This window comes from Oryctolagus cuniculus, chromosome 14 (genome assembly GCF_964237555.1).
Source record: "Oryctolagus cuniculus chromosome 14, mOryCun1.1, whole genome shotgun sequence".
Taxonomy (NCBI): Eukaryota; Metazoa; Chordata; class Mammalia; order Lagomorpha; family Leporidae; genus Oryctolagus; species Oryctolagus cuniculus.
Genome location: NC_091445.1, coordinates 20,326,591 through 20,350,836, shown reverse-complemented (window position 1 = coordinate 20,350,836; position 24,246 = coordinate 20,326,591). Strand labels below are relative to the sequence as shown.

Here is a 24,246-nt window from a genome sequence, read left to right as displayed (position 1 = left end):
ATAAGTTTTCTTAAATCTGTATTTTTAAATCTTTCTTCACTTTTGGAAAATTTCAAGGCATCATCTTATCAAAGATTGAGTCTAATATATTTTTTCCTCTCCTAAAATTCAACCCCATGTTAGTCATTATCTCTGCAACTCTTTTTATAAAAAAGATTTATGTATTTATTTGAAAGGCATATTTACAAAGAGAGAGAGAAAGAGAAAGAGAAGGAGAGAGAGAGAAGGAGAGAGAGAGAGAGATTCAATACAAATAAACAAAGAATTAACAGCTAATCAACAACAGGAGTCACTGTGCACTTGCTGCCCACGTAGGACCTCTGTCCTTAATGAGTTGTACTATGAGAATTAATGGTAAAACTTGTCTTCAAATAGTACTTTATAGTTTGTGTGTCTGTATAGGTGCAAACTGTTGAAATCTTTACCTATTATAGAATTGATCTCCTGTATATAAAGATAATTAAAAATTTATCTTAATGAAGAATGGGATGGGAGAGGGAGTAGGAGATGGGATGGAAGTGGGGGTGGGAAGGCGGGTATGCAGGAAGAACAGTTATATTCCAAAAGCTGTACCTATGAAATTTATATTTATTAAATAAAAGCTTTCTAAAATAACAAAGAAGGTAAATAAGGTTATATGAGGCCATAGGGTAGATCCCTTACTTCCCTCCACCCTTCTTTCTCTACTAAATAGATTTCTGCCATTTAAGCCAAAAAAAAAAAAAAAAAAAAAAAAGAATTAACAGCTATAAACAAGTAAGGAAAATTGGAAAATACCCCCTCCCTTCCAGAAAATAGGACTCTGAAATATCTCCATCTCTGTCTGTGAATAAAATATTTGGAAATAAAATCTCAATGAATGTGAGCAGCAATGCTGATTCATAAGGAAAAGTAAAAAGGCCAGAATATCCAACAGTGAATATTGGAATGCCAAAAACTGAAGAAGAACAAAGTCATAGGACTGACATTTTCTACTTTCAAGACTTACTATAGACTATGGTGATCAAGACAGGGTGGTATTGGTAAAAGAATAGTCAAATCAATGAAACTGTGTGCAGAGACCAAAGTAGATCCAAACAAATACAGTCAACTAATTTTGGTCAAAGGAGCAAAAACAATCAAATAGAGCAAGAAGTATTTTCAAAAAATTGTGCTGGAACAACTAGAAATCCACATAATCCACATACAAAAAAAAAAAAAAAAAGAAAGAAATCTCTATACAAAGACCTTACAAGCTCCAATAATTTAATTCAAAATTGGTCATAGACCAAAAGATAAATTTAAAAGACTTCTAGGGGTGTCATTGCACACAGTTAGGTTGCTGCTTGTGATGCCAGCATTCCATATGATTACCTGTCCTAGCTGCTCCACTTCTGATCCAGATTTCCAGATTTCTATTAAGGCACCTGGAAAAGCAGCAGAAGATGGTCTAAGAACTTGGAACTCTGCTACCCATGTGGGAGACTCAGACGGAATTCCAAACTTCTCTCTCTCTCTCTCTCAAATCTCTCTATAACATCACTTTTCAAATAAACAGTTCTTTAGATAAAAGTTCACAGAATGCAACACAAAGATATAAAAGTATACAATTATTCAGAGAAAGGATTTAAGAGATGAAAACAGAATGAGAAAATCTATATAATAAATCTTATTTAAGTGTAAACAAAAAAGAATAGAGATATTGGACTAGCTGCAATACTTGATAACCTATTAGCTAAGAAATCCCTTGAATTGATGAAATATAGGAATTTTAATATTCAGATGATGCAAAGTTTGATAAAAGTTCAAAATCCACAGCTGAAAATCAGTAGTAAAATTTTGGAACACTAAAGTAAAACAATGATGCAGTAGAACAGCCTTTTAGAGAGAAAAGAGATGACAACTAGATTGAGAGCAGATTCATAATTAACAACAATGCAGACCAAGATACAATATATAATGGCTCCAAAAACCTAATAAATATAGAAAAAAATGTATATTTGCCTAACAAAGAAACTGATTAAGATTTATTTTAAGAATTATTTTATTCATCTGAAAGGTGTAGTTGCACAGAGAGTGGGATAGACACAGACAGAGAGGGAGAGAGAAAGCATCTTCTATCTTAGTGGTTCATTCCTCGAATGGCCACAATAGGCAGGGTGGGGCCAGGCTGAGAGCAAGAGCCTGGAAATCCAGTCTCCCACGTGCATGGCAAAGCCACAAGCATTTGGATCATCTTCTGCTGCTTTCTCAGGTGCAGTAACAAAAATTTGGATCAGAAGTGGAACGACTGGGACTCAAACCAGTGCTCAAATGGAATGCTGGTATCACAGGCGGCAGCTTAATCTGGTGTGCCACAATGCTGCCCCAAGATTTTTATATGTAACAGAATTTCATGTCAAATATACTTAAAAATATCACTGATATAAATAAATAAGATAGTCAAAATTTTGGCTAGTTAGCAAAATATTCTTCAAAAAGCTTTACAATTACTGAAACGATGTTCTGTTTAATAACGAAGCATAATAAAACAGGCAATTTAATTTAGCTGATGTCAAGTGAAAGGAAAAATATCTTAATGAAAGAGGATTATATAGTCAGCCTAAATAACTTGAAGCGAAAAATGTACATGTCAAGTCTCACTTTCAAAAACAATGTAATCATTATAGGAAAATAAAGACAATGTAATCATTCTATTGAAACAAAGACTCAAACATGAGCTAGTATCAAATAATACAGAAAACCATACTCATTATTACAGTAATCTTGAAACACAGTAGAATTTTATGAAGAATTTATATAGAGAAACTTATCAAGTAAAACCGAACTTGAAAAAGGCCTAATGAAATTGATACGGCTTTATGTTAAGTGTCTCTATGTCCAAAGCAAAAATAAATAAATAATGGTTCTGCAGTTTATTCTGTCATAAATTTTAATGAAAAAGTGTGAATATATACACCATGAACAAAGGGAGCAGAAATTTACCACCGGAAGTGGGATCTGTGAAATGAACAGTGTTATGTGAAGGTGAGAGACTCTAAAAAAATGTTATAAGATAATAAAAACATATAGGAAATTGGAAATATGGGTAAAAAGATTTTATTTAGAGCTTTGAAACAAACAGATCCCCTGAGAAAAATCATTATTATAAAAAAGAAATGAAAACAAATATAAAAATACATTATAGAGCCAGGCTTTCTATATAAAAAAGGAAATTCAAATATATTATGTTAGGATTATAGATTTCTTCATATTTTTATATTGGTGTTATAAAGTAAAAAGAAAGACAGAAAATGCAGGCTGTGCATTTCTGAGATCCAGAAACATGAGCTCTGGGTAGGCAAGAAACACAAATCCAATAACTGAAAGTAACTCAATAATTCATAGTTTGTGGAGATTTAATTGAAAAAACAATGATTACAACTATTGGAAAGAAAGAATGAGCTATGTTACCATTGATGTTCCTAGAAAACACTGTAGCAGCATCAACAAAATGTAAACAAAAGGAAAACAAACCACATCTCAAACAGATGTTGAAGGGAAATATTTGGCTAGTAATGAAATGAATGACAGACCAAACACTGGAGGGTCTGCACTCCATCAAATCATTTATGCAATGTGTGTGAGGGGAAGTATGCTTTCTAAAAGGGTATATGGATTTCTTGACAAATGCATTATTTTACCAGGTACATTGATTGACTTACTATAAACATTCAAAGAAGACATGCCTTTAAAATCTCACAAAAGAAACCACTTGCACATGATACACACAAAAAAGTAGGAGTACTTCAGAGACTAATATATGTTGACTAGTATAGATAAATCTAAAACAACTTTGAAAATAACAGTATTACATTATACAAGTTATATTTAAAATTAAAATATTATAATTTTTAATTGAGTGGAAAGAACAATTTTAAAATGAACCTGAAAGAAATGCTGAACCACTGTAAGATATTTTATCATCTAAAATAAAACTCTCTAGATTTAGAAGAGATATCAAGAGAATGAAATCATGCCTTTATAGTGCATATTTCAAATGTGGATAGCATATATTGGCTTTATTTTATGAAATGTCTGATAACTGACACTCACATTGTCATCAAAAACTTTCCCCATCCTGAATATTGACTTCGTGAGTGTCAAGGCTTATTGGATTGGCATTCTATTTTGTAAGCATTTTCCCCACAACTGTTCAGAGTTAAGTGAATTTAGTGCTCACCACCAGTCCTTAGAAGACTCCATTATTAGCCTTTTGTAAGTATGCATCTCTCACCTGTATTTTCTTCAAAAGGGAGCCATGAGCTCATTATTACAGGAGTTCTTTTACAATAGAAAATGTATACATTGGTGTCTGAATTTACAAGATATATTAATATAAAATAATCTTACACCATTGGGGGTTATATGCTCATTCAGATATATCCTAATTGTCTTATGACACTGAATATTTCTGTTTAAAAATCTGAGGCCAGGGCCAGTGTTGTGGCATAATGAGCTAAACGGCTGCCTGTGACGCCGGCATCCTATTTAAGTGCCAGTTCAATTCCCAGCTGTTCCACTTCTGATCCAGCTCCCTGCTGGTATACCTGGGAAAACAATGGAGGATGAACCAAGTGCTTGGTAACCTGAACCCAAATGGGAGACCCAAGTGGAGTTCCAGGCTTCTGGTTTTGGACTGGTCCAGCCTCAGCATTTGCTGCCCTTTGCAGAGTGAACTAGCAGATGGAATATCTCTCTCTGTCTCTCTCTCTCTTTAATTCTGCTTTTCTTATAAATAAATAAATCTTTTTAAAAAATCTGAAGCCAACTGAGCATTTTTTTCTTTATATGTCTCTAGACATTTTCTACTTGAACAGCCCTTATTTTCACTTGACTTGCAATAATTTTCATAGACCATATCAATGTGTTATTGGTTATTATAAATCAACATGTCCAGGAATTTAATTTTGCTCTTTGATATGTAAAATTAGTTCTTTCTTCATTTAAAATACTTTTTTCAAATTACTGCCTCTAATATACATCAAATAGTTTTCAATTTTTGTTTCTTAAAAAAGTATAAGTGACATAGCAAACTACTTATATTAAAATTACTGGTAACACTGAAGTTATAAAACTGATATGAAATAAAAGATACTTATATACACATGATTTGAAAACAACTGTGTGAAACTCTACATTGGAATGGTTCAATGCTTATAGTGGGTTACCATGGATGATTCAGATCCGAATCTCCCTCCTCCAAGATACAGGCTTTGTTTATTGTTCTGTTTTAAATAATGATCTTTTAATGCTCTAAAATAGAACAAAATAGAACAAAACTTACAGTAAGACTAGTTGGGATGTCCAGATTCAGCTTAAACTCTTTATTAGATGATTTTAGGAATGGTCCACTGTTCAGTTGTCTCATCTGCAAATTGAGGACAGAAAGAACTATTGGCACACAGTAAAGTCAAACACAAGTAATTAACTTCCAATAAAATATATTCTATCCCTTATTTTTTCAATATCTCCATTGCTACCACGTTAGTCCAAATAACCTTTATTGCTTTCCCTACTCACAATCTTAAGATTATTCCATATACATGAAACCACAATGTTTTTTAAACATAAATAATTTATGGCACTCTCCTGTGTGTATAACCAATACCATCAGTTCTGTGAACTAGGAGTACAAAAAATCATGCATCTTTTTCTTCTCATTAATGACCATCAAAGACACGTGCACATATGGAAGAGGACCCAAATCTCCCACGTCAGCTTCCCCCAGCCCTCATTTTCAAGAACACTTGGAACTAATTCAACACAAATAAATCTCTCAAAACCCTAATTTTATGATCAGAGTGTAAATTGGAGCAATTTTTCTGGGAAACAATTTTGCAATAACTCCTGAACTGCATGTGTGTACGTGTTCTTTGAGCAACTGTATTTTAGAATTAATCAACATTTTGGAAGTATGAATGTACAAGTATGTACAAATCTAAAGAATATTGTTTGTTTCATTTGTAGAAAGGTTAGTGACAATAGTAACAGTCATCAACAAGGTAGTACGTTGTATCTTATTCTTACACTATAATAAAATGACATTATAGTGTAAGAACTATGAATTGGAACTTAAATTGTAGAATTAAGTCATCTTCCTTCAGTGCTCTTCACTGAAATGGAATGAAAGGAGCAAGAGATGTGGCTATTCCCTCTTGACAGCTCTGACAACTGAAACACTGAAGCATACACAAGGAAGATTGTAGGGCAGAATAAAATGGGTATGGGAAGATACGGAGAGAGGATGCCTATAGCTATAAAGCTGTGCACACTCTGGCAGGTTTACTGAGTGTCAATCAAGGTACACAAGGAGACAAAGTATCATCCACACATGTGCAAGGGCAAAACTGGATGAGCTGGAAGGCAACATAGCATATTTAGCAAATATCAAAAAAAAAAAAAAAACTGGAAAAGTGGAGCTACACAGAGAAGCACACAGTGAAGGGGCATTTACAGCATGCACACCAACAGTGAAACAGCATAATGAGGGTCAGTGTTATGGTTGTATTGTTTTGTTTTGGTTGCCCAAAACTTTTCAGCCTCTCCTTCTTCCCTTTATGTTTCACATCTAGGCGACCTGGGGAGAAAGGCTGGTGACTCCTCCTTTGGCACTTGCAGGAGATTCAAACCATGCAAACCCTGGCCTGTGTACAAGAACTCTCATTCCTGATGCACTCCCAAACCAGAACAAAGCTCTGTCTCCTTTCGCTCCAAAGTCCTGCTTTCCCTTCAGAGACCTCACGTAAATAATAAGCTTTTCCATTCCTTCTTGCTATATGTTTAGTCATCGGTTTAGACATCAGAGCCAAACTTTGGATGGGTCCATCTGCCTGTCAGGTGGCCACAACAGGAAAAGGAGATGCAGCAGCCATGTCGATTTATGGTGGAAAACTGAAGACCGAACAACTGCACTCACACATTCAACTTTGCAGCATTAGAAGAGTTACTGACTGTCTGGTATATATCTCTGATCACCATCTTCTCTGCCTCCTCATTGTTATTAATATTTTTATTTTTTATTTAAATGACAGACAGAGAGAGAGAGAGAAAAAATGCAGACAGAACTGGTGCTGGATCACTTCCAAAATGCCTATAATGGCCAAGGCCAGGCCAAAGCCAAAGCCAGGAACAGAGAATTCTGCCCTACGCGAAGCAAGAACCAAAACATTTGAACAATCACTGCTGTCTCCTTGAGTCTGCATTGGCAAGAAGTTGGAGTCAGAAACAGGAATCAGGTATCAAAACCAGTACTCTGCTGTGAGATATCAGAGTCTTTCTTAGTCAGCTAGATGCCAGTACCTATTGTTATTATTATTGTAATTATTATTATGTCTATAATTCCCAAAGGAATGCATAAAAGTCCTATATAAACATACTAGAAGAATAAAGAGGAAAATAACAAGAGAAACAAATAACCTAAGAATAATACCAGAATCAAAAGTCCAGGGAAAAATGGTATCAAAAGATAACTTTACTGCAAAAAAAAACTCACTTAAATCTATGAATAGCTTTTTCATAACACATATTGCCATAAACTTTAAGTTCTCTTCATATATCTTCATAAGTTTTAAAAAGTCAAAACAAGTCTCTCCATACTAAGTACTAAAACCAGATATGTAATTGTTTAAGGATTAGTAGAAGGAGATGAAATTTAAGTTGGCATATTTCAGAAAGAAAAAAATCACAGAATTGAGGGTACTTCAATAAGTTTATGGGAAATGGAATAAAAGATAAATTTAGTTTTGTGCATAAAAATTAAAACCCATGCATAAGAGATGTATTCAAAAAGTTCATGGAAATGTGTTTTATGGAAAAACTATGCAAAGGTTGCAAAGGTTTTTTTATTTGCAAAATAAATCTAGTATGTTTCCATTTATAGAAATTAGACTACAAAGAAGTAAAGTAGGCTAGCACTTGCCTTGAGCTGAGCATGGTGACATGGAGTAACTGCAAATGGACCCAGGAGAACCTTAGTGGTTCACTGAAGGGTTCTCAAACTGGTTAATAGTTAAGCAAGCCTGTATTAATTTACTAGCAAGTCCTTGAGCATTAGACCTATACTAGGTGAATTGTATAGTATGGTGAATTATTTGGTAAGTTCTATCTCCATAAAGTTAAAAGCTAACAGAAAAAGGAGAGATATCTAAATACACTCCTTATTATATTGCAAGATTTAAAAGAAAAATTACATTTTAATAAATATGAGGGAACTTCAAAAGCTTGGTGGGAAATACATACTATGAAAAAGGTATACATAGAGAGGGAGGAGATGTACATATCGGCGCACATTCCCACAGACTTACCCCTAAGTGTGAAGCTAAAAACTTGCCGTGGGACTCCAAATCCCATTAAGCTGGATGGCACTAATCCCATTTTATGTGATAAAGTGATCATATTTTGTGTGGAATTGATCATAGAGATAGGATTAAAAGTCAAAGGGATCACATAAATAAGTGTCTGGTAATAACAACAGATAGAATTACAAAGGAGAGAATGTTCCAATATGGGAAGCAATCCACACAGCAGACTCATAGGATAACAAATGCCATAAACAGCACTCTGACCTCAGAATCAGCCCCTAAGGCATTTGGATCTGGTTGAAAATCCCATGAGAGCATTTCAGGCATGGAAAGGCAAAACATAGTGGCAAAAACTGTTCAGCATGAAAGTTCTCTGTGAGACCCCAGTGGAAAGAAGGGGCCATCAAAGAAGGAGGTACTTTTCTCTGAAGGGAGGAGAGAACTTCCACTTTGCATATGGCCCTGTCTATACCAATGGAGTTTGTGGACTCAAAAGGTTTCCATAGCCTTGGCAGCTCATGACAAGAGCCTCGGGTAGACACTGGCATCAAAAATAAGAGTGTTAATTGTTAAATCAACAACAGGAGTCGATGTACACTTACTCCGCATGTTGGACCTCTGTCCTTAATGAGGTATACTAGGAGAATTAATGGTAAAAATTTGTCTTCAAACTGTACTTTATACATTGTGTGTCTGTGTGGGTGCAAACAGTTGAAATAAATCTCTACTTAGTATAGAGTTGGTCCTCTGTATATAAAGTCAATTAAAAACAAATCTTAATGAAAAATTGAATGGGAGAGGAAGTAGGAGGTGGGATGGGAGTGGGAGGGCAGAAATGAGGGGAAGGAACACTATATCCCTATAAGCTGTACATATGAAATTTGTATTCATTAAATAATAACCTTTAAAAAAAGCCTATGAGCCTAGAATCTACATAGAGAAAATATTGTTCAAAAGTGAGAGTGAAAATAATGTTTTCAGATAAATGAAATCTGAAAGAATTTGTCACCAGTGAATCTGCATTTTGTACAGATTAAAAGAAACTGTTAAAGGAAATTCTCCAGGCTACAGGGAAATCATACAAGCTAGAAACACAGATCTACAGGAAAGAATGAATAATACTTTTACATATTTACAAAAATGAAAAGACCATATTTTCCTTTTAATTTATTTGAAAGATGATGGTTTAAAATAAATAATTTGTATAATGGATTTATTGCATATTCAAATGTAAAACATGTAACAACTGTTGTATAAATACTCTAATGAATAAAAAAAGAAAAAGGTATATATGGATTTCAAAAATTTTGCACTAAAATAAATTTACTCTTCAATTCTGTTTTATATGAGCTTTTAAAAGTTTTAAGCTATACCCTTGTATAACCTGAAAAAGATAAACCACAAAATAAGAAAAGAAAACTTCAAATATTGTTTATGTTTCAAAAATAGAGAGGGGTAATTGCTATTATGCTGATTTTTGTTATAACTAAATTTCCTTTATAATTAAAAATATAATAATATAGTGATTATCCATAGTAAATGCATATTTTAAATAAAAATTGTTTATTTACATTTAAAGTTTTTATTGTGACACATGAATGTGCTTCTCAGTTGCTCACTCATCCAGATTAGATTGATAATAATGCTCCTCAAAATTGATAATGTACACCTAAACTGTTTCCATTTTTTTATCTTACTAATATGCATAACCTTGAAAGTTATATTAACAGAAAAGAAGACATTTAGTGCTTTGTTAGGAAATTCGTTTCCTCCTGTACACAATATGTAGGTGATGCATTACACCTTTGAAAACTTTGTTTTGTTTCTGTTACAATTTTAAATTATTTTTACAAATGCATTTCAAGGAATTTATAGTTAATAATTTTTTTTAAAAAAGGTGTTATTTATTTATTCAAAAGACAGAGTGAAACAGAGAGAGAAACAAAGTGAAAGACACAGCCAGCACTGGGCCAGGCTGAAGCCAGGGACTTCTGGTTCTTCCACACGGGTCTCAAGTATTTGAGCCATCATCCTGCTGCCCCCTAGATGCAATAACATGAAGTTGAGACAGAAGGAGATTAGCTAGAACTTGAATCAGGCACTGGAGTATGGGATGCAGGCTCTCAAGCTGTGGTTTAACCCACTGTACCACAATCCCCACCCTCATAGTTTGTTTTTAAACTTTGCATTCAACCTGTCCTCAGTAGCCATTCCAACTATTTATAATATAATTTATATAATATTTATAATATAAAAACTAAAACAAATTGTTACATGAATTTCCCAAGAATCTTTTCATTGGAAATATGAGGCAAATATTCTATCAAATGTTGTATCCTTTTGCAGATGTACAGGACTACCATTATCAGTTTCTTCATTAATAATTGTAAAATTATGGAGTATGTAATAAGTACTAATTCTGTTCTAACTCTTGAATATTTCACTGAGAATTCCTACATTTACTTATATACCTGTTGCTGTAGACAATGAACCTTAAAATATAATGCATTATATCATGGTCCCACTAAGTTCAACTGGTGTGCATCTCTTGGTCCCTGGTACTCGCCATACAAGCACATTAACTTCCCAGGTGATCTATGCTATCAAGTCCACCAACACTCAGTTCATGTCAAATCCAGTAAATTTCCAAAAGCATATTCCTAGTGTTTGTACTTAAGTCATTACAGACCAGAAACTAAGAGTTTGCAAATCAACACTAGTTCAAATTACCCTTTGAAGTAGAAATGATAATAAAGGCAAAAGTAGTCTCCAGAAAAAAAGTTCAGAAGAAATATATATGAGGGTAATTAAAAAGTTGGTGGGAAATTGGATTAGAAAGTGTGTATTTTGATGTAAAAAAATTTTGCTATCTATGCATATGAAGAATCATTGAAAAGGTCACAAAAAAGAATATTATGAAAAATATTTTCATAAATTTCAACTTTTGGCATAAAATAAAGCAAATCTTTTAATTCTACTATTCCATAAACATTTTGAAGTATCCTGATAAAAATCCAAAGATAAAAATACATTCCTGATAGGGAAAGCTGTTAACAGAAGCAATAGACACAGTAAGCATGACATACGTGTCTGGGACTAGAAATGTTTGTATCAGTAAGTGTAAATCAGGAAACCTCAACTGTAAAATGCAAAAGATTTCTGGAGTATATTGCAAAGTACTTAAAAACAGATGTACAAATGATATTTAACAAAGGAATTGTGCATAATCATAGAAGACAATTACAGAAAAAGATGCAAGAGCTTCAATCCTTCTGTCATAAGAAGCACATTCAGGAAAAAATGCAATAAATGAGACAAATAAGGCCATTTATATTGCTAAAGAGCACCATACAAGAAAGAGGAATTGGAAAACTCTAAAATATCCATGCATAATAGTGTGCAATTAATATTCATATGCAAGAAAACCAGGAAATAAAAGAAATAATTTTTAAAACACAGTAAATACTTTTTCAGGATCTTACAGATCCTAGGAACAAAATAAAGCAAGGATGTTTGCTGCTCCTCCACACGCGGAGGAGCCGCACCGGACCGGACGCTTGTTGTTCCCTTTTTTTACAAGTCCTTTCTATAGTAAAGTAAGAATAAGTAAACAGCAAACTCCCAAAGCAAGAATGAGTAGAGAGAAGTGAGAAAGAACGAAGTAACGAACTTCCCCGCGAACTCTCCAACGCACTCTCCAACCAACCCACACCACCATGCCGTCTCTCTCCTCCTATATAGTCCTCTCCACCAATCCGTGCTCTGCTACCCACACGCCGAGCGCGCCGCTCTCCTCCAATCAGGAGCAGCTCTTGCAGCTTATCAAGTTGGTAAGAGGCAGCTGGGTAGAAGCTGTACGCTCCTCTCCCAGCACCACATTGTGGGAGAGCAGATGCATAGAATAAGTCTTACTTCCAGTAACAGTATAGTCCGAGTTGCTCCCCACAGATGTAGAAGGCTTAAGGAGCACACACACTAACCTAAACCTGAAAATAAGGACGATACCTTTCTCTCAGCTTCCCCAAGATCAAGCCGCCTATTAAGACACATAAAACTCTCCATGTTTCAAGGAAAAAAAAAATACAACAGACAATATTCTCTGAACATAAAACATGAAAGCAGAAATAAGCAATAGAAAACACAAACAAGAGTAGAAAAGTTCATTTTCACTCTTAAATACTTAGAGAGGAAGTCTAGATATTTATATATATATATATTACATGTAATATACAAATATATAATAAAATATATATGTGTTTTGGATAACAGGAAATATGAGGTGATAAAGATTCTCATTGAAAATATTATTATCGAATTTCTTAGATAAATCAAGAGAATCAACATTATTGTCAGTACTATTTCTACTGCCACATTTAATAACAATAATCATTTAAATATTAACAAGAAATCTGATAATGTGACATTGATGGTGTAGAAGCACAGGCTTCCCTCGGTAATCCATGGTGCTTACTTCAAAGACCCCTTGGATACCAAACTCCCTTAGAAAATGGGGTAGTAGTTGCACATGATCCATGCATATCCTCCCATGTACTTAGCATCATCTTTAGATTACTATTGCTACCTAATGCAATGTGAATGTCATGCAAATGGCTGTTGTACTTTATTTTTTTAGAGAATACTGACAAGAAAACATTGTCTATCTGTGTTCAGCACAGATACAATATTTCCTTCCTAACATTTTCTATCCATAGATGTAGAGCCCACGGATGTGGAGGGCCAACTGCACCTAACACTGAATTAGGAAACACGATGGTGTTGTTCCACTGCACTGTGATGCAGTGGGTTAAGTCACCCATAATGATGCCCACATCCCACATCTCAGTATCTGAGTCCTAGCTGCTCCGCTTTCAATCCAGCTTCCTGCTAATGTATACCGGGAAACAGCAGGATGACGGCTCTGGTTCTTGGGTTCCTTCCACTCAGGAAGAAGACCTGGGTGGAGTTCCTGGCTGCTGAGCTCAGCCTGGTCCAGTGCGGCTATTGTAGGTATCTGATGAGTGAAACAGCCAATGAAAGCACACACTTCCCTCCCTTTCCATTCCATACCATTTTCCTCTCTGCTTTCCTCTCCTCTCACTCCTCTCCTCTTCTCTCCCCTTCCCTTTTCCCCTTGTTCTATGCATTGCTCTACCCCTCAAAAGATGAAAATTAATAAGTAAACATTTATTTTTAAAAAGAAAATATCATAGGACCAAATTATCAAAATGGCATCAAAAATAGAAAGTGAAAATTAAGAATTGTTTAAAAATCTATGACAAAAACTTTATAGCGGTAGACATTGTGAGACAGTGGATTAAGCCATTGCCTTAGGAGCCAACGTCCCATATAGATGCCAGTCCAAGCCCCCCTGCTCCACTTCCAATCCAGCTCCCTGCTCATGTATCCTGGAGAACAGCAGAGAATGATGCAAATACTTGGGTCTCTGCTCCTGGCTCCTGGCTTCAGGGTGACCCAGACCTGGCTGTTGCGGTAATTGGGGAACGAATGAGCAGATGGAAGAGCTCTCTCTGTCTCTCCCTACCTCTCTAACTCTGTAATTCAAACATAAAAAATAAAGCTTTAAAAAACTGGTTTTTTAAACATAAATATAGATAAAAATGAAAGCAATATTTTATTCTTGTTTGAAACATCCAATGTCAAAAAACTGCCAGTGCTTCCTAATTTAATCAATAAATGTAATTCAATACTCTCCAAATACCAGTATGTGTTATGCCTGAATGCAACAAGAATAGCCAAAAAAAAAAAAATCTGGAAGTGTGATAAGAAGTCCACCTTCACCAGATCTTAAATATTACTCAGCTAAAATAAAGAAATGTAATGTTGACTCTTGGAAGGACCAACATTTCAAAGGAACAAAATCAAATCCCATAGATAGTCTCAAAGACATCTAGGAACACAGAGTAAGAAGTTGACATTTTGGTGCAGGCGATGTGTCATACCAGGTAAAGCTACCACCTGAGACTTCGACATCCCATGTGGGTGGCAGTTGGTGTCGCAGCTGCTGCACCTCTGATGCAGTCTAATGGCCGTGGAAAAGCACCAGAAGATGGTCCAAGTACTTGGGCCCTTGCCACCCAGTGGGAGACCAGAATGATGCTCTTGGTTCTTGACTCTGGCCCGGCTCAGCCCGGGCCATTGCAGTTACTTGGGGAGTAAACCAGCAGATGGAAGATACCTCTATCTCTCTGTCTCTCTGTCTCTGTCTCTGATGCTCTCTCTCTTTGTCTCTCTCTCTGTCCTTCTGTCTCACTGTAACACTGACTTTCATATAAATAAATCTGTTAAAAAGGAAGTTGACATTTCAAGTCTGTATTAAAAACTAATTATTCTGCATACAGTGTTCAAAACACGAGCTAACTATCCCATATCACACTTGATTACATGTTAAATTTCATATTATTAAATAGCTCAAATCCAAAGCAGAAGCAATAAAAGTAGTTAATAAATTTGAATCCATGAAAAGTTGTGTGACTGGAAAAATGCAATAAGCAAATTAAAAAGCTTATGATGCTTGAAAAATATGTACAGCTTCACGTGGACATACAGAAAATTACCTCCATATGTGATTTTTCAGCTAAATCAATAATAAAAAATATTAACAATGTGATAGAAATATCGGAAAATCATAGCAATGGAGTTCACAGAAGTAGAAAAGCAATTACACTAAAATGATAAAAAGATACTCACCTGGGACCAGCACTGGGGCACAGCAGGCAAAGCCCCTGGGGAAGCCAGCATTCCCTAGGGGCACCAGTTTGTGCGCTGGCTGCGCCACTTCCAATCCGGCTCCCTGCTAGTGGCCTGGGAAAAGCAGCAGCAGAGTGCCCAAGTGCGTGCTCCCTTGCACCACATGGGAGACTTAGATTAATGTACTGACTCCTGGCTTTGGCTCCAGCCCTGGCCATTTCAGCCACTTAGGGAGTGACCCAGTGGGTAGAAGATCTCTCTATTTCTTTCTCTCTCTTTCTCTCTCTCTCTCTCTCTCTCTGGAACTCTGACTGTCAAATAAATAAATAAATCTTAAAAAAATTCAACCTCATTCATATTAAGGAGAAGAGGAGGAGAAATACAAAATAATAAAGTCATAACGAGGTAATTTTTTTCAAAAGTCAATTACATTTAAAAAAAAGAAGCACAACATGTTTTAGATTATGTTGTGAAGGGTGTGGGGAAAGAAGTATCCTTGAACTTCTTTGGTAAAACATAAATTTATATAGCAACTCTGGTGAGCAATTTGATATTATTAATAAAAGATTATTTGTATAAGTTTTAGTTCCACTTTTAGTATACCCTACATGCTTTATTGTATATCTAACGTATGCACTGTAGAGTTCTGCACAGAAAAATATAAGAAAAATTCAAATTTTCACTGAAGGACACTGGGTTATAATCTATAATTCTATGCCATGGAATATTATTTGGTTGTAAAAAAATGAGAGAGTTACTATGTAGATAGTGAAATGGAATTATCTTCCAGGCAAACTTGTTTCATTTTTAAAGTACAGAATAGGTGGCATATTTTTGAGCATTAAACTGAATGTTTTACTTTTTAGAACTGCAGCAAAATTTAATGGTGATTATAGAACGTTTTTTGCTTTTTTTGTTTTTTTATTTTTTAATTTTTTATTTTTTTTTTATTTGACAGAGTTAGAAAGTGAGAGAGAGACAGAGAAAAAAGTCTTCCATCCATTGGCTCACCGCCCCCAAATGGCCATCACGGCCGGAGCTAAGCCAATCCGAAGCCAGGAGCCAGGTGCTTCCTCCTGGTCTCCCATGCAGGTGCAGGGCCCAAGCACTTGGGCCATCCTCCACTGCCTTCCCGAGCCACAGCAGAGAGCTGAACTGGAAGAGGAGCAACCAGGACTAGAACTTGGTATCCCTATGGGATGCCGGCGCTGCAGGTGGAATATTAACAAAGTGAGCCACGGCGTCGGCCCCTTGGTTTTTTATTTTAAGTTTTAACAGCTATATAATTATACATATTTGTAGGGTACTTTGTGATGTTTCAATACATGTATACTTTGTGTAACATCTAATCAAGGTAAATATATTTATCTCTTCAAACGTTTTACATTTCTTTGTAGTAAAAACATCCAAAACTCTACCTTTTAATTTCCTGGCTTTCTTTTTTTTTTAAACTTTTATTTAATGAATATAAATTTCCAAAGTACGACTTATGGATTACAATGGCTTCCCACCAATACCGTCCCTCCCACCCACAACCCTCCCCTTTCCTACTCCCTCTCCCCTTCCATTCACATCAAGATTCATTTTCAATTATCTTAATATACAGAAGATCAGCTTAGTATACATTAAGTAAGGATTTCAACAGTTTGCTCCCACACAGAAACATAAAGTGAAAAATAATAGATGATTTTTTTTTAAAATGATGATGAAATCAGAGCAGACCTATTGTCATGTTTAATCCCAGTAAGAGTCAAGTTGGGAATTGATAATTTCTTTTTTTTTTTTTTTACAGAGGATCAGTTTAGTATGCATTAAGTAAAGATTTCAACAGTTTGCACCCCCATAGAAACACAAAGTGAAATATATTGTTTGAGTACTCGTTATAGCATTAAATCTCAATGCACTGCACATTAAGGACAGAGATCCTACATGAGGAGTAAGTGCACAGTGACTCCTGTTGTTGACTTTACCAATTGACACTCCTGTCTATGGCATCAGTAATCTCCCTATGCTCCAGTCATGAGTTTCCAAGGCTATGGAAGCCCCTTGAGTTCTCCGACTCTTATCTTGTTTAGACAAGGTCATAGTCAAAGTGGAGGTTCTCTCCTCCCTTCAGAGAAAGGTACCTCCTTCTTTGAAGACCTGTTCTTTCCACTGGGATCTCACTCACAGAGATCTTTTTGCCAGAGTGTCTTGGCTTTCCATGCCTGAAATACTCTCATGGGCTTTTCAGCCAGATCAGAATGCCTTTAGGGCTGATTCTGAGGCCAGAGTGCTATTTAGGACATCCGCCATTCTATGAGTCTGCTGAGTATCTCACTTCCCATGTTGGATCACTCTCCCCTTTATTTATTCTATTGGTTAGTGTTAGCAGGTACTAGACTTGTTTATGTGCTCCCTTTGACTCCTAGTCCTTTCATTATGATCAATTGTGAACTGAAATTGATCAGTTGGAATAGTGAGATGGCATTGGTACATGCCACCTTGATGGGATTGAATTGGAATCCCCTGGTATGTTTCTAACTCTACCATTTGTGGCAAGTCAGCTTGAGCATGTCCCAAATTGTACATCTCTTCCCTCTCTTATTCCCACTCTTATGTTTAACAGGGATCACATTTCAGTTAATTTTCAACACTTAAGAATAACTGTGTATTAACTACAGAATTAAACCAGTCATACCAAGCAGAACAGACAAAAAAACTACCAAGAGGGACAACGTACCAAGTTGCCCACCAACAGTCAGGGCCATGCTGATCAAGTCACTGTTTCTCATAGTGTCCATTTCACTTCAGGAGGTTTCCTTTTTTTGGTGTTCAGTCAGTTGTCACCGATCAGGGAGAACATATGGTAATTGTCCCTTTGGGACTGGCTTACTTCACTCAGCATGATGTGTTCCAGATTCCTCCATTTTGTTGCAAATGACTGGATTTCATTGTTTCTTACCGCGGTATAGTATTCTAAAGAGTACATATCCCATAATTTCTTTATCCAGTCTACCGTTGATGGGCATTTAGGTTGGTTCCAGGTCTTAGCTATTGTGAATTGAGCTGCAATAAACATTAGGGTGCAGACCTCTTTTTTGTTTGCCAATTTAAATTCTTTTGGGTAAATTCCAAGGAGTGGGATGGCTGGGTCGAACGGTAGGGTTATCTTCAGGTTTCTGAGGAATCTCCAGACTGACTTCCATAGTGGCTTGACCAGTTTGCATTCCCACCAACAGTGGGTTAGTGTCCCTTTTTCCCCACATCCTTGCCAGCATCTGTTGTTGGTAGATTTCTGCATGTGAGCCATTCTAACCGGGGTGAGGTGAAACCTCATTGTGCTTTTGATTTGCATTTCCCTGATTGCTAATGACCTTGAACATTTTTTCATGTGCCTGTTGGCCATTTGGGTTTCCTCTTTTGAAAAATGTCTATTGAGGTCCTTGGCCCATCTCTTAAGTGGGTTGTTGGTTTTGTTGTTGTGGAATTTCTTGATCTCTTTGTAGATTCTGGTTATTAACCCTTTATCTGTTGCATAGTTTGCAAATATTTTTTCCCATTCTGTCGGTTGTCTCTTCACTCTCCTGACTGTTTCTTTTGCAGTACAGAAACTTCTCAATTTGATGCAATCCCAATAGTTGATTTTGGCTTTGACTGCCTGTGCCTCCCGGGTCTTTTCCAGAAACTCTTTGCCTGTGCCAATATCTTGAAGGGTTTCTCCAATGTTCTCTAGTAACTTGATGGTGTCAGGTTGTAGATTTAGGTCTTTAATCCATGTTGAGTGGATTCTTGTGTAAGGTGTAAGGTAGGGGTCTTGCTTCATGATTCTGCACGTGGAAATCCAATTTTCCCAGCACCATTTATTGAATAGACTGTCCTTGCTCCAGGAATTAGTTTTAGATCCTTGATCAAATATAAGTTGGCTATAGATGTTTGGGTTGATTTCTGGTGTTCTAATTTCCTGGCTTTCTTAAAAAGAGGAGCTATCAGTACAATAGCATTATCTATAGTCAACCTGCTGAACAAGAAAACCCCAGAACTTCTTATTCCCACTATAACCTCATACACATTACCTGTACTGTGGGTAAGTGCATGTATGTGTGTATTAGAAGGATGGTTACGTATGTGAGTAAGTAGAATATCTGGCAAATCTCTGCCAGAGCAACCAAATAGTTGGTCCTGTGGTTGCTGCTAATGAATAAGACTATATGGTGAGAAAACGTCATGTTTTATGGGTTTTATATGAACTTTATGACATTGCCTCTAATATCTATTCACACAAATAAAAGTAAATCAAGGCAAGACAGAAAGAACGAGGTACACTTATAAGCCCAGAAACAGTATCTCCAAGATACATAATTAAGTAATTCAGGGTATAAAACTAATGAAACTAATAAAGTAGTTAAATCATGAAAATCTATAGAACCATTTATCCACATTTATGTAAAATATGACTGGAGTGATAAACTCACATGGCTCCAAAGATTGCATCTGGCAGGGTCTGGAGGACTGAGGTCAGTCACAGAAAGATGATTTTCTTTTCATTTTCACTTTCATTAGAGTTTGAATTATTTATTAAGGACATATTAGTTTTCCAAAGAAATAAAATTAAATATTCTCTAATAATACTTATGTTTTATCTTTTATATTCTTCAATAGAACTAAGATGTTTTATTTTTCTAATCAAGTTTTATCTATAAATACCAATATACATTTCTGTCCATATCATTATCCCCTTATTTTAATTTTTACTCTCCCATCTTTGTGTTATTAACTCTAGTGGAGAGTTGGTCCAGTAAGAGAACTGTGGCTCTTTCATAGATGTCTACCACAGTGCAAGGTTTATATTTCTTCATCTTTTTTTCAAACAATATTTTTAATTATCATTGATTGGCTAACAAGCACAGTAAGTTTCAATTATACAATAAAATATGTATATCTTCATGTAGACTAGGGCAAGTTAGGTTGAAAGCAAAGTGTTTGTAAAGCAATCTACAAAAATGTTCAAAGCGAATAGTCCTTTTGTTCAAAGGCAGCCCATCATCACTTTAAAGAGAAAAAAAAAGAAACAAATAGTCCACAGAGGCATAAAAATCGCCATTGTGTCTGTGTGCTTCTGCAGTGTTTCTGTACATGTATTCAAACTTGTAAGAATCAGATTTTGTCTGCCAGATCCTAACAACCCATCCCTTCCTCTCTCCTCCCCCCATCAACATCCTCACAGCCACCATCAAGTTTTCCCAAGGGCCCCTTAATTTGAAAGTTCTCATATTTCTTCATAGCTAACTCTGTCACATCAAATTTGTGTCCAAATGTCCCCACATGCAAGAGCTCTTACCTAAACCACCTATTTGAAACTACAACCTCCTTAAACTCCTCCCACTATGTTTTGGCTCTGTTGTTAGCATTTGCTATTATCAGATAGATGAACAGATGATAGATGATAGATGGATGCATAGATAGATAGAGATTGATTCATATAAGTATACACAAATTTGTTTTTGCCATCCACACCCTCCTGGAATTTAAGTGTCATGAGAGCTTAGATGTTATTTTTATTGTGGTATTTCCAGTGCCTAAAATAGTAGCTGACAAATTAAAGATGTTCCCCAAACCGTATCAGTTTAATGAACAGAACACTAAATGGAATCTGTTTTAAAACTCATTGGAAAATTGTTGGTTATAGCTCATTTGCGCAACCCTAAACAACCACATATTTCCTCACTGAGTCTAAGATCTTGTCCTAGAAATGCAACCCCTAATGGGTGTTCAGAGAGGTAGGTGGAAGAGAGATAGGATTATGATCTTTATGAAATATGCAAACTCAGTAATGGATCTTTCTGTATTCTATATCATGCATGTTAGCCTAGTGTGACATAAATTATTATAAGAAAACTTTCATAGATTTGATTAAATGATTGGATCCGTTTCAAGGTTCTCAAATTATTCTTGAAGTAAACACATACAAGACTGTTACATTCTCAGAATCTGCAGCCATATCAGGGAATCGGTCGACTACAATATAATATGGTGGCTCATGTTAGAAGCTGGAGTAACTTTGCTTTTTTCAAATTCTAGACCAGACTCTTGGTTGTTATAGAATACTTGGACCAACAGAGCATCTCTAAACTAGTTTTCCATCTATCCTAACAGTGCTTACCTAATGGAAGGTTGCAAGGATTTAAATTTTTTAAATGAACAGAAATCACTTAATCATGCTTGGCACACAGAAAAGTGAGCTCTTATTATGATTGTGTTTGTTTCATAAGATCCAGGATCATATCTTTCACTCAGCTACTAATCATTGAATATTTCACAGGTGCCTCCTCATCTTAGAATGCTGTGAAACTAAACTCTTAAATCACAAAAGTACTTAATTTTTCTTATTCCCAAGCTTAGAGCTCCCCAAGATCAGAGAAAGGTCTGTGTTTTCACTGTTATATTCTCAGCAGCTGACACCATATTGGGCCTATTGTACATATTCAATGTGCAATTTTTGCTTAATGAATAAATAAATAAATGCATTCTTAAAATTAACTACTAATAATTTCATAAATAAGTCTTCCATTAAATATATACGCTTTTCTTATTTCTCTTTTTCTTTCAGTCCCAATTTTATTGAGCTCTTTATCAGCCAAGAAATGAGGAGGTTGGGGGTTAGCCTTGTGGTGCAAGCCACTGTTTACAACACCAGCATCCTGTATCAGAGTGTGGGTCCTACTGCTGCTTGCTCCACTTAAAACTCAGCTTTCAGCTGGCGCCACGGCTCAATAGGCTAATCCTCCACCTGTGGTGGCGGCACACTGGGTTCTAGTCCCAGTTGGGGCGCCAGATTCTGTTCTGGTTGCTCCTCTTCCAGTCCAGCTCTCTGCTGTGGCCCGGGAAGGCAGTGGAGGATGGCCCAGGTCCTTGGGCCCTGGACCCGCATGGGAGACCAGGAGAAGCACCTGTTCCAGGCTTCAAATCAGCACGGTGCGCCAGCTGCAGCAGCCATTGGAGGGTGAACCAACGGAAAAGGAAGACCTTTCTCCTTTCTCTCTGTCTCTCTCCTCTCTCTCACTGTCCACTCTGCCTGTCCAAAAAACAAAACAAAACAAAACAAAAACAAACAAACAAACAAAACAAAACAAAACAAAACCCTCAGCTTTCTACTAAAGTGCCTGGGAAAGCAGCAGGTGATGGCTCAAGTACTTGGCCACTGTTACCATGTAGAATGGAGTTCCTGGCTCCTGGCTTCAGCCTGGCCCAGTCCTGGCTACTGTAGTCATTTGGAGAATAAACCAGTGGATTGAAGATGTGTGTGTGTGTATGTGTGTGTGTGTGTTTCTGTATGTATTTCTCTCCACCATTGCTCTGACTTTCAAATACATAAATAAACCTTTAAACAAACAAACAAAAACCTGGAATTTAAAGGAAAGAGTAGCTTGGATCCTGACTCCCCAAAACCATTAAACATGTTTTATTTTAATTATCCAGTTCAGATCACTGCCCCTCCCAGAAGACCTTCATCAGTTCCTCAATTCCTCCCTGACAACCGTGTCATTTTCTAATATCCTAATTCCCCAGAAAGATTACATCAACATGCAGTTGACTTTGGGAAGACGGCATTGTTTTCCTTCCTCTAATTTGCTGTTTTTCCTTAAGAAGCTCCCATTACTACTAAACTGAAACCAAAGTCAGTATCATTGAGTGCCTGTCTTCATCTGTCATTTGGGAATTGTAACTTCTTACGAAGTTACATCTAAGACAACAGGGAGTTTACCACCACCTGTCGAAAGGGTTGGGCTTCTATCTTGTTTGATTTTCTATCTCCATGAATTGACCAATAATATTTAGTCCATAAATGCATCTCAGGGAGTGATCACTGTAGAATCATTGTAGAACAAAATTAGTGGGGAAATTTTTATGAGTTTCATGACTTGAATAAATTCAGATGGGACACACTCTTGAAAATAATGTTGAAAATTAAAAAAAAAAAGTGAATGGAAGAGTGTCCTTGAATTCTAAATGAAATAAAGATTAAAAGTCTTAAAAACTTTTGTTCTAGGAAATAAGAATTATAATCTAAATCACCAGAAAATTCAAAACAATGTTGGTAACTCAAGACCCAGAGTTGTTGCCTAAAATGACTACCATGAGTGTCTCATTCATGTTTGATGAGAGCTGGCAGCAGGCATGTTGAAGGTTGAGTGTTCTGTTCCTGTGTTCTTTCCTCCCTTCACTTTTCTCCATCTCCCAATAAAAGGGCACCTTTTCTAACTCATTTCCCAACTTTCATTTTGAAAATGAGGGTACAGAGATCAGACTAAAGTGTCAGGAGGAAAATCAAGACACATCAAATTCATGAATTGAAGTTCAGATTCTTCCCTTGGAGAGAAAGGATGTACGATTCTGAAAACAAGTGTCTCCTTAGAACCCGAAGGCTATCAGCAAATCAGAAAAGAAAAACAGGAGGACTTTGGAAGTATTTTTGTGAGTCATAAGTTTCTTAAAGTTTTGTTTTTTGAGAGATACAAGTTAAATAGGTATCATATTACAATTATTGTTTTTATGTACTTTTAAAAAAATTTTACTTATTTGAAGGGCAGAGTGACACAAAAGGAGAGCCAGAGAAAGAAAGAGGTCATTCATCTTCTGGATCAGTTTCCAAATGCTGGTAGCAACCAGGGCTAGGCCAAGCTGAAGCCAAGTTTCCAGAACTCCATCCATGTCTCCCATTTGGGTGGCAGGGGCCCGAGTACTTGGTTATTATCCATTGCCTGCCCTGGCACACTAGTAAGAAGCTGGATGGGTAGCAGAGTAGCTGGGACTTGAACCAGTGCTCAGATATGGGATACCAGAATCACAGGCAGTGGCTTAACCCACTGTAACACAATGCTGGTTCCATTATATACTTGTCAAAAATATGACATGATGCTAATACATGAGTCACAGAGGCAATAATTACATTTATTTTAAGGATTGGAAATGTGATTTACTGGGGAACAATGATTTTAACATTTATTGAACATCAATTATTATGTGCCCTACTCTATAAATAATTTGTTAATCTTATGTTGACAGTCATGCTGTGATTACAAATGAGTAAATTAAGATTCAGAAACACTAAGTAACTATCCAAAACTAACAAATAGTATATCCAATACTGAAATCCAGAAACCTTATTCTGAACTTACAGGCTTCCTGCTACACTCTGCTATATAAACCAAAGAAACTGACAAGCCAGTAGAGCAAA

General features: G+C 36.2%; 1 long non-coding RNA gene across 1 annotated transcript in view; it reads right to left on the bottom strand.

Moving 5' to 3' along the window:
* LOC127492783 (uncharacterized) overlaps nt 1-24,246 on the bottom strand; it is a 576,898-nt gene that overhangs the window by 74,173 nt on the left and 478,479 nt on the right. The window contains exon 3 of the long non-coding RNA XR_011381942.1: nt 5,306-5,389. This is a non-coding gene — a long non-coding RNA (uncharacterized lncRNA). The remainder of the gene's footprint in view (nt 1-5,305; nt 5,390-24,246) is intronic.